This window comes from Ovis canadensis, chromosome 23 (assembly GCF_042477335.2).
Source record: "Ovis canadensis isolate MfBH-ARS-UI-01 breed Bighorn chromosome 23, ARS-UI_OviCan_v2, whole genome shotgun sequence".
Lineage (NCBI taxonomy): Eukaryota > Metazoa > Chordata > Mammalia > Artiodactyla > Bovidae > Ovis > Ovis canadensis.
In genome coordinates, this window is record NC_091267.1 from 61,616,815 (window position 1) to 61,628,848 (window position 12,034).

The 12,034-nt window shown below is 43.1% G+C and overlaps 1 protein-coding gene and 1 non-coding gene across 2 annotated transcripts in view; both read right to left on the minus strand.

Moving 5' to 3' along the window:
- ZBTB7C (zinc finger and BTB domain containing 7C) overlaps positions 1-12,034 on the minus strand; it is a 382,804-nt gene that overhangs the window by 329,727 nt on the left and 41,043 nt on the right. The window lies entirely within an intron of this gene.
- On the minus strand, positions 10,482-10,587 carry LOC138428560 (U6 spliceosomal RNA). Its single transcript, XR_011252500.1, has one exon. It is a non-coding gene; the product is annotated as a U6 spliceosomal RNA (small nuclear RNA).

Sequence of the window (12,034 nt, forward strand, 5' to 3'; positions counted from 1 at the left end):
AATGCAGAGTGAGGAGAGGCTGAGAGCAGCAAGGCTGAGCAGCGGGGGCTCAGAGCCTGAGGTGAGGCTGAGCCCGCAGGGGGGAGGGAGCAGAGGATTAGGGGAGGCTCCTTGCGGGATCTGACAGTTAAGCTGGGATTTATAGGACGAACATTTCTCCAGCATGAGGTCTGGGGTAGTGGTAGGCCAGGAAGGTTTTACAGGGATATCTTACGAAATATGGAAAATCCCAGAGCCGTGACACACCAGGACAGATCTGAGGAATGAATGCAATTGTGAAAGGAAGAGTTGGAAGAGATGTAGGCAAGGGCCACAGCACAAGGGGCTTTCCAGGTGGTGCTAGTGGTAAAGAAGCGAAGTCGCTCAGTCGTTTCTGCTCTTTGCAACCCCATGAACTGTAGCCTATGAGGTTCCTCCATCTGTGGAATTTTCCAGGCAAGAGTACTGGAGTGGGTTGCCGTTTCCTTCTCCAGGGGATCTTCCCAACCCAGGGGTTGAACCTGGGTCTCCAACATTGCAAGCAGACGATTTTACCATTTGAGCCACCAGGGAAACTCCCCAGTGGTAAAGAACCCACCTGCCAATGCCAGAGACACAAGAGATTCGGGGAAGATTCCCTGGAGAAGGGCATGGCAACTCACTCCAGTATTCTTGCCTAGAGAATCCCATGGACAGAGGAGCCTGACGGGCTACAGTCCACTGGGTTGCAGAGTCAGACATGACTGAAGCAACTTAGCACAGCACAAAGGGCTTTGCATTGAATTGACTCTAGAGCACAGAGGCAGCCAGGGTGGGAGGTCAGGACACCTTAAGAGGCTGGACCAATAGCCCAGGTGAGAGACAGTCCAGGTGAGAGGAGGGCTGAACCAAGGCAGTGGTGGTGGGCACTGAGGGGAGGCTACAGGTATGAGAAATATTTCAGAAGTGGAATCCCTAAAATTAGGTTATCTTGATGCAAAGTTGAGGGTGAGGGTGAAGGTGAAGGGAGGATGTGAGGGAGCCAGAGGAAGGAGAATGTGTCATAAAGGGCAACCCACTCCAGTACTGGGACACATAAAGGGTCCACATAAAGGGTCCCAAAGGGTCCACACTGCATCTGCAGCAGAGACCTCAGGTAGACAAGGATGGAGCGGCTGGCAGCCATAGGAAATGTGTGGCCTCTGAGAGGAAAAGGGAGGTCTCGCCATGACTTACATGTCCTAGAAACCTCGTATGGCAAAGGGGAAGGGAAGAGGGGCCCCGAGGGTCCCAACTGTGTTTTCTTTTTACCACAGGATGGAAGAATAGTTTTCTGCCCAAAGAGGAAGAAGGGCGATGGGAATTTGAAGACAGGAGCTGGAAAGGGGAAGGTAAATGGTGCCAGGAGTGGATGAAGTCTGGAATGCACAGGTGGGGTAAACCTGCGTGGGAGCCCACGAATTTGGGACATCTGGTCTCCCCGTGTCAGGCAGCCCTCCTAAGGAACAATGTCCAGAGACTCACAGGCGACAGAATACAGAACACAATGGTGTTCATGCCATATTTTCATTTCTATAGAAGTCTTAGTTTCTCAAAAAGTTTGCATGAATGATCTCACTCATCCCGCGCAATGACTCTATGACATAGGTGTGAATAATCCCATGAGACACAAGAGGACGCTTCCTCGGACTCACAGAGTAAGAGAGTGATGGGACTGGCGTTGGTAACCTGGCTTCCTAGCTCCGGTCTGCTGCTTACCCTGGGGTCCCAGCAACTTCAGAGTCCCAGCTCTCGATCCCACAGGGGACTCATGCTAACTCACCCGCACAGTTTTTTGCTAAATATACAATTTCAATGTACTCATTTAATTTTATCTAACCTTGCAAAAATACATCCAGAATCAGGCTTAAAACATATCAAGTTGTTGTCATTGGTTAGTCACTAAGTCATGTCTGACTCCTTGCAACCCATGGACTGTAGCCCACCAGGCTCCTCTGTCCATGGGATTACCCAGGCAGGAATGCTGGAGTGGGCTGCCATTTCCTCCTCCAAAACATATCATAGCATCTACTAAACATGATTTTCAAAAAACTTTACTAGAAATGTTGAGATTCTGATGAATCCTCTCTCCCTTCTTGTGTCTTCATTCACGCCCTATGCTGCGTCATGTGGACAGCAGGTCTCAAAGCAGGGGCATGTTGGGATTTGGGGGAAGCCCTTAAAAAATATTAAGCTTAGGATGCATCTGGGATCATGGGATCAGAACCTCTTTGGGGTTGGGGGTGGGAGGGGGTGGCAATCAGAAGCATCCAAGGGATTCAGCTACCCAGGGAGGACTCAGAACCCTGATGTGGAGGAAAAGACAGCCCCAGAAGGTTTATGCAAGGTGCCCAAGATAGAAAGGGAAAAGCTGAAGCTAGACAGATTCAAAGAGTCTGGTCAAACACACAGGCCCATCAGACAATATATCAGGAGGAAAGATACAGAGAGAAACTGTCTCCAGCCATGTAATTCCAGCTCTACCTGCCATAAAGCTTTTGCCCCTGATGGGCATGCTCCCATTTGCCTTTTTGAATGCTGTCCCACAAGAAAGGCAGGTTTGGGTATTTCCTCCCCTTTTACAGATGAGATAACTGAGGCTTGGAGCTGTGAAATGCCTGCCCAGGGTTGTCATCTTTATGGAATAAAAACAACCCAAGTGGAGGACCAGATCCCACTTCCCAAGAGGAACCTCTGGAACAGAGAGCTGACACTGGTCCCTCCCCATTGCCGAGGTCTTCCCACATAGGGGCCCTTCTCATATTCCTAAGGGGCACCCTTGCCAGTGAGCTCACCTCTCCCCGGAGTCACAGGGTATTCCTTGATGGGCACCCAACTCTCTCTAACAATCCTGCAACACACACTGTTTCATGCCCTCAAGTGGAAGTCTTGTCACCTGCATCACCGAGTTCCCTTACATCTCTAACTAACATAAGAAGCTTGGGTAAGTTCTCAAGTAACTCTGCCCACCACCCCAAATGGCTCTAAGAAAGGTACAAACAGTCCCTTGCCTCCTGCTCCAGATCAGAGCCCTGTCTCGTCTCTCATGAGACATAGAGCTCTGACAGCCCCCAAGTATTCACAATGACATCACCTCACACAGCATCTGGAAGGATGCTGCGCTCACCCCAATGGCCTGCTGTCTGGCTGGGAAGCTGTAATGTGCACACAGGAAACAGGAAAACTAAGAGTTCAACTGGGTGAAACTGACCTTGGGTGTGTTCCAGCTCTTGGGCAAGTCATCCAATCTCTCTTTACCTCAGTCTACCCTGGAGGCTCAGGGGTAAAGAATCCACCTGCAGTGCAAGAGTTTCAATCCTTGGGTCAGGAGGATTCCCTGGAGAAGGAAATGGCAACCCAGGCCAGTATTCTTGCCCAGAAAATCCCAAGGACAGAGGAGCCTGGCGGGCTACAGTCCCGCCAGGCTACAACCCATGGGGTTGCAAAGAGTCGGACACGACTGAGCGACTAAACAACAATAACTCATCAAAATAATGGAGACGCTAAAACTAATACTACCTTAGAGGGCAGTGTGGGGTCAAATGAATTAATCTGTAACAGTGCCCAGAAGGTGCACTAAATTAAAGCTATTTGGGCTCCAAAATGCTGCTTGTTATTGCTCTTTGTTTTTCTTGTTTACTTGATGCTCATAGGAGACCATGCAGCCTAGAGTAGTCAGGAGACAATTTCCACCTGAGGCTGGGCTTTTAAACATCGATACAGTTGACAAAGGGGAGCACCATGCAAGAGGAGGACAGAAAATGAGATGCTCAGAGTTGGAATGGGGCGTTCACTGGCTGTCAGGGAGCCATGACGTGTGAGGCCTAGGCCTGACCCCCCCTAGAATTCCTGCCACTGCTGCAAGACAGACCACATTATTAAAGAAAATACCCCACAGGAACCAAAACCAAACAACTGCAGGCAACAGGAGTTCAGGAAACCTTTGGCTCTATCTCCAAGGCAATTGAAAAGAGCTCAAAACAGATTAAAATATGAGATGAATTTTGAAGCCCAGGAATGAGAGAAAATGAATCCTGTGACTGAGGAGCCAATGTGATTATTTCATTATTTGGTTAGAAAGTTAAAATGTGCAGGAAATGTCAGATGCTTTCTCAAGATGGAGGGAGGTTAGGGAGAGTGTGGCATGGGGCGGGGGCGGGGGGAGGGGGCTGGAGATATTCTTTTTAATACCAAAAAATAGCTTTACCTCGACTTAGCTGAAATCAGAATAATCCCCTTGGGAGGGCAACTGGCCCTTCTGCCAGTCTGTGTAAAGGTCTTTTTAAGACACACATCCTGCCTTTTAAAAGAACTCTCCCATCCAATAAAATGAATCAAATCCTACAAGTCCCCAGGTGAAGAGTACCTCACCCCACCCTTCAAGGCACTGATGATGGCTTACCCCCCAACCAAAGCTGGTAGAAAGCCCAGTCACCAGCAGCTTCTCCCTGCAGTCTCTCTCCGGCTTTCCTGCCCAGATTGATCCCTCTCTTCCCTGGACAATCCCCACCCTTAGGTCTGTTTACTGTCTAGGCCACCCTGTGTCCCTATGCCCCCATCTCCATGTCCATCATTCACTCAGTTATTCACTAAAAGTTTGTTAGGTACCAACTTGCAGGCTGTGCTGGATGCTGAGGACACAATGGCATGGGAGGCCCGGTCCCTTCCTGCAGAGAGTCACCCATCTATTAAAGAAGACAGCTGGGCAGTGGGCAGCAGAGAGGGCTGGGGAAGCCAGAGAGAAGGGCCGGTTAACCTTGCCGGCAGGGCAGGGGTCAGGCAAACCCTCAAAGGAGGCACCATCTGGGCCTGACCTTTGAGTTGGCTTTGATTATGCAGAGAAGAGTAGAGGGAGTCCCAGTTGGGGGAACAGAAGAAAGCAAAGGCCCATGGCCAGGAACTGTGACCCTAACCCAAGGGAGAGTGAAGAGGCAAGTTTGGCTTGTGTGAACAGGCTGCGTGAGTGGCGAGAGGGAAAGCTAAGGGAGTAAACTGAGGCCTGATGGATGGGGCCTTTTGTATTTTAGTATTTTAACATAAGGACTTCCCTGGTGGCTCAGATGGTAAGCATCTCCCTACAATGTGGGAGACCGGGCTCAATCCCTGGGTCAGGAAGATCTCCTGGAGAAGCAAATGGCAACCCACTCTAATATTCTTGCCTGGAAAATTCCATGGACGGAGGAGCCTGGCGGGTTACAGTCCATGGGGTCTCAAAGAGCCAGACACAACTGAGCGACTTCACTTTTCTTTCAACACATTAAATGGTTTGAATTCAAAAGGTACAATCGGATATACAGTGAAAAGTCACTTTCCCATCCCTGTCCCCAGCTATTCTATTCCCCATCTCAAAGGCAACCAATGTTAGCAGTTTCTTATGTACCCTTACAGAGATATTTTATGCATATACAAGAAAATAGATACCTCTTTTGCCCTTCATGCACAAATAGTAGCATCATATATATATAAAATACCTTTCTACTTTTTCCATTTAATTTTATATATTGTAAACCAGTAGTTCTCCAAATGAAGTGTGTATCATAATTACCCACTGGCTTGCTAAAACACAGACTGTGGAGCCTCACTTCAGGGTCTCGCATTCAGTTGGTCCAGGGTGGGACCTGAGGTCATACAGCCCCATCAAGCTCCCAGGTGACACTGCTGGTCGAGGAACCATATTCTGAGAGTCACTGGTATAGACCACGCTAGCTGAATTTATAAAGAGCTGCCTCCTTCATCTTGCGGCTGTGTAGTATTCCACTGATTGGATGTACAGTGATGTATTCACCCAGCCCCTCCCATCTGGATTGTTTCCAATCTTTTGTTATTTCCAACAGCTCTACAGTGACTACACTTGCACACTCATTCCTACATTCATGTGGGGGTAGAGATCTGGGATACAGTCTGGGTCAAAGGCTTTGCATACTGGCCATTTTGACAGATAACTGCCAGAAACTTGGAGAGAAACTTAAATGCTAATACAAGAAAATCTGAATTTTAACTAATACAGACATTTAAGCAGAAGACTAGTAAGGTCAGGTATATGCTTTAGGAAAACTAAACTGGCTCCACAGTGAAATGTGGATTAGAGGAGAAAACTAACCATGTGGAGGACAGAGTCCAAGGGCATCCCACGAGACCTGCCTGCAGATGATCATACCTTTGAGTGTGGGTGGAACCCACGACTGACCTCCAACCAGTGCAATCTGGCAAAGACGATGGGGTGTCACTTTGGTGATCACAGTACATTATTTTGCTCCATTTTGACAGTAGCTGGACACTAGAGACACTCTTTCTCCCTTTCTAGCTTTGGGAAGCAAGCGTCCATGAATCCCACAGCTACAACAACGACATGAAAAAGGAAACGGATTCTTCCCCAGCTGAGTCTCCTGATTATAACCCAGTCCTAGGGGACACCTTGATTGCAGTTTCATGACAGCCTTTAAGGCCAGGACTTAGCTCAGATGTGCCAGGACTTATGGTTCACAGAAATAATAAGCCCATGAGATAATAAACGTGTGTTGTTTCATGCAACTAACTTTGCACTGACTTGTCTGGTAGCAAAAGATAACTAAAACAAACATTTAGGCAGGTTCTCAAAAAGTAGGCTATCATGGTGAAGGCCTGAAGTGAACAGATGCCAAGGGCAAAAGAGGGGGATAGGGATGAGGGGTGGGTGTGGCAGATATTTAAGAAGGTAGCAGGGCAAGTGATTCACAAGAGGAGCAGACAGAGGTGAACTCCTACCATCATGGGACAAGATGGTTGGAAAATGTCCCTGAAACAGGCTCAGCCCGTTTTCATGAGGTCAAATCACAGAGCAGTCCGAGGTGGGGAGAATCAGACGTGCTTGTTCCTTAACCCTCTTCAAAAGAGTTTCTCTCCTTGCAGAGAGCTCCAAGAGGACCTCAGCGCAGCCACCCCAGACCACCAGCCATCATCGGTAATTTGCTGACAAAGCAGATAAGCACCTACACAGAGAAGACCCGCAGAAAATCAAGGTGGTGTTTCAAACCCCTGGGGACTTTTCAAATAATTGTGTTGAGACAATCCAGGAATGATTTGGGGGGGGAAAATGGATCCCATATATCAAGGACATAAAGAAAAGATGAAACTATGAAAAGACTTAGAAGGAAAGTATGGAAGAGTATCTGTAATAATCTTGAACTAGGAAGAACTTTAAACACATGACCCAAATCCAAATGCCACTTTTTAAAATGCTAAAAATAAAATGCTATACCTGAGTTCAAATTTTTTTAAATACCTAATGCCACAAAATACAATAAAATCAAAAGAAAATGGAAAAAATAAGAACAAAATACTGGCAACATAGCTGACAGGCATAGGGCTAATTTTCTTGCTACTTGAATAATGCGCATGTGCAAACATGTGCAAGTCTCTAAGAAGCAACCCAGTAGAGAAATGTACAATAAAGAAGAAATTAAATTGTCCGTCCACAAAGCAGGGAACACGAATGCATTTGACACATCTGAAATGATGCACATCCTCACACATGGCAGGATATACAAATTAAAACTACAATGCAATCCAGTTTTTCATATATTAGGTTGGCAAATACGCTTAAATATACACAGTGCTAAAGAACCAGAGTGTATATACCTGCTCTCATTCATGGTTAACAGAGTTTAAATTGGTGTCACTACCAAGTATAGAAAGAGAAATACACAGACTCTCTTGAAAAGGACACACAAGCACTGGTAACAGTGACAGTCCGCAGGAGAAGACCCATGTGGCCACTCCAAGACACAGGAAGTGAAAGGGGAATCTTCATGCATCCATGTTGTACTGTTTAAAACTTTCCCAAATACATAATACCACATTCTCAATAATTCTAAAAAGTAATAAACCGAAGGATGTAGAGAGGGTTTCCATTTCTGGGAAGACAGAATAAACACACTTTACCCTATACATCCCCCTAAGTACAACTAAAAACCCTGATTTTATATATAAAACAAACACAGCATGAAACTGAAAGGTAAAGAAGAGCAATTGGCTGGGGACTTTGGAACCCAGGGACCTCAGGAAGACAAGAAGCTAGGCTTGCTGGATGGTGGGTTTTCTTTTGGCCTCGCGTAGCCCAGATTTGGAGCTGAAGATGCTGGCAACTTAGAAATATCAATGGGCATAGACAAAAAAAATTCCCACAAAAGCGTGCTCTTCCTAGCCAAAAGGCTAGGAAAGGGGCAGCTTAGAAAGACAAACTGGTACATAGTAATTGCTTTAATCTAGCCAAACACTGCAGAAAAAATTGTGGTCCCACCCCCATCCATGCTTCTGGACTCCCACTCCCACCCAGCAGTAATGACACACCCAAACCCCTCCTTGCTGGAGTAGTGTCAGAGGAGGTTTACTGGAAAGCCAAGACTGTTTACTACTTCTCAATATAAAAGACCACTCTCAACCCCTGTGGTGTCAGTGGAGGTCACAAGGGGACCAGTAACTAGGCATTCCAACCCCTCCAATCCAGAAAGGAATTTGTTGAGGTCAAGTGGACTTCAACTTCCACCTGGCAGTAATAAGGCAATGCTCCCAAACTCCCCTCTGGAGCATGTTTTTTAAAAAAATAGCCAAAGTGAAAGGCTTAAATAGGATCTAAGGTCTCAAAATATATTACCCAAAATGTCCATGTTTCAATTTTTAAAATCACTTATCATAAAAAACCAGGGAAATCTTAAACTGAATAAAATATATTCAGTAAATGCCAACTCCAAAATGACAGACATGTCAGAATTATCTGGCAAAGATATTAAAGCAGCCATTATAAAAAATGTTCCGGTGACTTCCCTGGAAGTCAGTGGTTAAGACTCCAAGCTTCCAATGCAGGGGCCACAGGTTTGATCCCTGGTTAGGGAACTAAGATCACACCCTGGTTAGGGAACTAAGATTCCACATGCCACGTGGCATGGCAAAAAAAAGTTTCAACAAGCAACTATGAACATGTTTGAAACCAATGCAAAAACCTAACAAGCAAATATAAGCTATAAAGAAGAACCAAAGAAAACTTTAGAACTGAAAAGTACATTAACTGAAATGCCAAATTCAATTAATGGATTCAATAGCAGAATGGAGAGAACAGAGTTCATTGCAGTTAATGAACTGCAATATAGAGCAATAAAAATTACCCAAACTGAAAAAACAGAAAACAGACTGAAAAAGCAAACAAGCAAAGCCTCAGGCATTTATAGTAAAACAATAAAAAGTCTAACATTCTTATAAGTTATAAGAAGTCCAAAAGGAGAAAAAGGGTGGGCTGAAAAAGTGCCCAATAATAAAAACCCCTCAAATTTGGAGAAAGACACAGATTCAAGAAGATGAAAGAATTTTTAAATGAAATAAACTGAGATAAATCCACATCAAGACACATCACAGTCAAACTTCTGAAAACAAAGACACAGAAAAAAATTTTGAAAACAGCACTAGAGAAATTACACCTACCAATATGGGGAAACAATTAGAATGATAGCAGATTTCTCGCCAGAAACCATGGAGACCCAAATAAGCAGAACAACGTTTTTCAAGTGTGAAAAGAACTGTCAACCCAGAATTCTATAGCTAACGAAAATATCCTTTAGGGATGAAGGGGAAACAAATTTATTCTGAGATGAAAGAAAACTAAGATAATTTGTTGCCAACAGACCTATCCCCTAAAAGAGTGGCTAAAGGAAGTTATTTAGGAAAAAAAAAAAAGGAAAAAGAAATGATTGAAGAAATCTTTGAATATTGTGAAAGAACATATTTAAGCAAAAGTGTAGGTAAATACAAAACTGATTTACTTCTCCTCTTTAATTTCTAAGTGATATTTAATGGTTGAAGCAAAAATTATAACACTAATGTAGTTTTAAATATATGTAGAGGAAATATTTCAGACTATCACTTTATAATCAGGAGAAGGTTAAAAAGACATAAAGGAAGGTAAAGTTTCTATATTTTGCTCAAATTGGTAAAATGATGACACCAGAATGATGTGTTGTCACGTACACATAATGTACATATCACTAAAAAGGCTATGCAAACAATACGAACTGAAAAATACTATAGGTAAGTCAAAGTGGAATATTTAAAAATGCTTAGGTAACACATGAAAAAGCAGGGAAAAGGAAAATAAAACTGAAAGCAAGAACAAACAAAAAATATAAAACTGCATAAAACATCAATAATTACATTAAATGTGAATAGTCTGAATACATTAAGTTATATTAAATTTTGAATAATAGTGATTCAAAACATGAATCACTATTCTGTCAATAAGAAATTCACTTTGAGTAAAATGATATAGGCAGGTTGAAAATAAAAGGATGCAAATGCATATATCATATGGACATTAATCAAAAGAAAGGAAAATGGTTATATAAATAGGAGACAAATTAGACTTCGGGGGAACATTACCAGAGACAAAGAGGAGTATTTTTTTAACTTTATTTTCATTATTGACACTATTACAGATAGAATGATCACAATCAATTAACAAAAATATAGAACACTTCACAAATTTGTGTGTCGTTCTTGTTCAGGGCCATGCTTATCTTCTCTGTATTGTTCCAATTTTAGCACATGTGTGGCTGAAGTGAGTACAGAGAGGAATATAATATAATGATAAAAGGTTAATCCACCAAGAAGACATAGCAATCCTAAATTCACATGCATCAAACAACAGAGATACAAAATATGAGAAGCAAAACCTGATAGAGCTGAAAAGAATAAAAACATAAATCCACACTTCCATTTTCAGATTTCAACATTCCTCTCTCAGAAATTAATAAAACTAGGCAATCAGCAAGGATATAGAAAAACCCCAAAACACCATCAGCCAACAAAATCTAATCAACATTTCCAGAATACTCCACCCAGTAATAGCAGAATGTACATTTTTCTAAAGTGCTCAAAGAACATATACCAAGATAGACTATATCCTAGGCCATAAAACAAATCTAAATAAGTTCAAAAGAACTGAATTTTCATACAGAATTCATTTTCTATTTCATATAGAGTGTGTTCTCTGACCTCAAAGGAATCAAACTAGAAATCATAACAGCAAGATAACAGGAAAACCTCTAAACACTTGGAAAAAAATCAGTGTACTTCTAAATGATCTGTGAGTCAAAGAGGAATCCAGATGTCCTTGAAATGGGTGAACTGTTAAGCTAATTGTGGTTCAGCCATACCATGGATCACTACTCAGTAATAAAAAGGAACAGACTACTGGTAAAGGTACCAACCTGGATGAATCTCCAGGGAATTACACTGAGTGAAAAAAGTCTGTCTCAGAAAGTTGCACTTATACTATATTATTACATTTACATAACATTCTTGAAGTGATAAAATTATGGAAATGAAGAACAGATTATTAGTTTTCAGAGGTTAAGTAAAGAATCAGAGCAGAGAAGGGAAGTGGACATGGCTATGAAAGGGGAACAGGAGAGACCTATGTGGTGATGAAAATATTCTGCTTCTTAATTGTATCAATATCCTAATTGTGATTCTGTATTATATTTTATAAGATATTGCCAATGGAGAAAACTAGGTTGAGGATACAAGGGATTCCTCTGTACTATTTTTTATAACTGCATGTGAATCTCTAATTATCTTAAAATAAAAAGCTTAATTACAAAAGAGTAGAGAATCCCTCCCAGAAGATGTGTTATCAAGGCAAGAATGCCAATATATATACATTCTCCTTTTCTCACTCTCTCTCCCCCTCTCTCTCAGACAAACGCACACAGACACCCCACCTATCAAGTGCCTTCAGCTATCACCATTTACATTTGCACTGACTTTCTGCCTCTCTTTGGACCAGCCTCATCCAGTCCTTTGTGAGTTCAGAGAAAACACCGCTGAGGCCTTTCCTTTGGCTCCTGAAGCTCTTCCCCAGCTTGGCCTAGGAGCAAGCACTGAATTTATAAAAGGAACTGAGAACCCACTAAGGAGATAAAGGCTGGCAGGTAGCCAAGCTGTATTTTAGGAAGGCCATGCCCCTGAAATTAAACATAAAAGAGGATATATGTATGGTACATGGTTCTGT